The 2,851-nt window shown below is 55.2% G+C and overlaps 1 protein-coding gene and 1 long non-coding RNA gene across 3 annotated transcripts in view; one reads left to right on the top strand and one right to left on the bottom strand.

Annotated features, from left to right (window-relative positions):
• Positions 1-2,851, bottom strand: part of MCPH1 (microcephalin 1) — a 236,587-nt gene that overhangs the window by 178,487 nt on the left and 55,249 nt on the right. The gene's annotated exons all lie outside the window — the stretch shown is intronic.
• LOC114484505 (uncharacterized) overlaps positions 1-2,851 on the top strand; it is an 11,204-nt gene that overhangs the window by 1,115 nt on the left and 7,238 nt on the right. The window lies entirely within an intron of this gene.

The raw sequence follows: 2,851 nt of genomic DNA, 5'->3' as shown, positions 1-2,851 counted from the left end.
TGCGGAGCACAGGCTCCGGACGCGCAGGCTCAGCGGCCACGGCTCACGGGCCCAGCCGCTCCGCGGCACGTGGGATCTTCCCGGACCGCGTCCCCCGCATCCGCAGGCGGACTCGCAACCTCTGCGCCACCAGGGAAGCCCCTTGAAGTCTTTATTGACTTTGTTACAGTGTTGCTCCTGTTGTATGTTTTCGGGTTTTTGGCCGCCAGGCAGGTGGGATCTCAGCTCCCCGACCGGGGATGGGACCGGCACCCCCTGCATTGGAAGGCGAAGTCTTAACCGCTGGACCTCCAGGGAAGTCCCCATAGGTTTTGCATATTTTACAGAGATGATTTGAGATTTCTAAGCTAGGTTACCGTGGTTTACTATCGCTTGGCTAACATCCCCCAAAGGTCCTACTTAGCAAGCTAGACCTTAGGAACCGGCAGCTGTGACTGTTCACATTTGGAAGGTGCATCTCGAATTGGCCCAGCCCGCCCAGTGCCCACCGGCAGATGGTAACAGGATTTCTGGCAGTTTCCTCTCTCGGCCTGTGACCTCCGCAGGGGTTGGGGAGGCTCTACCCTGGCCCCTACCTTGACGTGGCCCAAGATGACTGCGGGCGCTCAGGAGAATGGCCTCCGCGCCAGCCCAGCGGCTCTCACACCCAGCACCTCCTGTACGGGACACACCTGAGGGTTTCTGAAGCACACACCTTAGAACGCGCACAACGGCAGCCACGGGGCGCGGAAAATACAGTAGAGAAAAGGTGCTGCCGCTTGAAGATGCTCTTTGAATGTTTTCTCTATAAATATTTTCTTCTCATACGCAACAAGAAAAAAACAACACGCTAACAAAGCCAAAAGCAGTTGCTACACCACCGAGAGGCCGCAGGTTTCCAGGGCTTCGGAGTCACATCTGGGGGCGGGCGCGACACCTGTCATAACGAACACACTCCCGCGACCCCATTGCCAGCTTTGGGCGCGCTTTGCCAGAAACGGTTCATCGAAGAGATGGCAGATCCTTGAAACACCCGTGCTCGAAATCTAGGGTACCTGCAGTCTCTGCCAGCTCATCTCTAATGATCTGTCTTCAAAGCGCCCCCCCCCCACCCAGGAGACAGTCCCCATCGGCAGCGGAGGGCAGGAGGTGTCTGAACAATGGGGAGTTACGTGGAATTTACAGAGGGTGTCATCCTCCAGGAAGTGTGCCAATTCCCCTGAGTAGTAACAACATGCTCGTGCGGAATTGTCAAGAAACAAAATAAATATCACCTGTCATGTGGATGAGTCACTGCTATTTCAACTTGAAAGTTAAACTTAAAAACAAAGCGGCCCACCCGATTATATGCTTCCAGCCAAGCACACTATCTAATGGCAAAGAGCCAAAGTCCTGGAATTACTGCAGACTGTAACAGCACACTCATGAAATAGTGGAGTCTCCAGTAGAGCTGTGAAGTGCTCATTCAGGGACCTTTTCGAGGAGAGGAGACACTAGGGAAAAGAACACGAAACGTGGCTCAGATACCCAACTTCTTTATTCCGGAAGGCTTCCGTCTCCCCAGCCCTCCTGGTCCCTGCCCCCGGACAGCCCACCCAGGCTGGACCTCCGCTCGAGCCCTCACGTCCGCCCTACGGCCCAGCGTATCTTCTCGCGCCCCTGTGGCCTCCCTTCTACCTTCTCTCGGCGGCAAGCCTCCTTCTTCGGAGAAGCCCGACCCGGACAAGCTGTGATTCCAAACCTACTGCCCTCCGAACAAGGGCTCGCTTGGAGTTCTCTCCAGCGCCTCCGCGTGATGGCGAGATGGAAAGCTCTTTCTGGAAGAGGTCTCGGTGCTTGAGGAACAGCCACTACGAGTAGCAACAGTGAGCACGCTACGTAGACCTCACGCAGGCCTCCTAGGAGAGCCCGGGTATTTTCAGACAGCTGTAATGGTATCAGGAGAGGGAAGCAAATCGCCAGAGCAGGGATCCGGGACTGGGAAAAGCACACCGCCTGCCTCCGGGTGAGGCGACGGGGGTTGATGTCACGCTAAAGACCTAAAGGGACGAAGCTCCATGTAACCCTGTAACACAGGTTCTCACCTGGGAGGGTGATCGTCATGTCTGAACCATGTGGGGGGCTTCTCAAAAACGCACCCCAGCTCTCCCTCCCCGCCATGCCCTGAGGTGCTGTTTTGGCCCAGGCATGACTGTGGTCAATGAATCCAGGAAGAGACATAGCTTGGGCCATACTGGAACCTTGAGGGCCATTTTCATTACAGACATGTGCCAGTCTCTGGGGGGGCCAGGGAAGCGGGTGGCAGAGTGACCCCCCAGTCTGCTTTGAGTCGGTATGTGGACGTCATCTCCACCCACATTTGTGCTGGAAAACAGAGCGGACTTTTGCTGAGTGCCCGTGAATACCAGGGATCTATCATCCTCAACTCTTCACAGGTTTCGACTCATTTAATTAGCACAAACCCTTTGAGACTGGCACTATTATTATGCCTGTTTAATATAAAAGGAAGCAGAGGCACAGAAATACTAATTTACTTATTCAATGTGACAGAACCACCACATAGTGGAGTCTGGCTCAGGAATCAATGCTTGTGGCAACAATGTCCTGCAATGGAAACCTTCCTTCTTTCACTAATACGAGTCCATTTTACAAGTTTAGGAAGAATATTCAAAAAGAAATGAGGGGCTTCCCTGGTGGCGCAGTGGTTGGGAGTCCGCCTGCCGATGCAGGGGACACGGGTTTGTGCCCCGGTCCGGGAAGATCCCACATGCCACGGAGCGGCTGGGCCCGTGAGCCATGGCCGCTGAGCCTGCGCGTCCGGAGCCTGTGCTCCACAACGGGAGAGGCCACAACAGTGAGAGGCCCGCGTACC

Source organism: Physeter macrocephalus, chromosome 20, assembly GCF_002837175.3.
Source record: "Physeter macrocephalus isolate SW-GA chromosome 20, ASM283717v5, whole genome shotgun sequence".
NCBI lineage: Eukaryota > Metazoa > Chordata > Mammalia > Artiodactyla > Physeteridae > Physeter > Physeter macrocephalus.
This window is presented reverse-complemented; position numbering and strand designations above follow the sequence as displayed.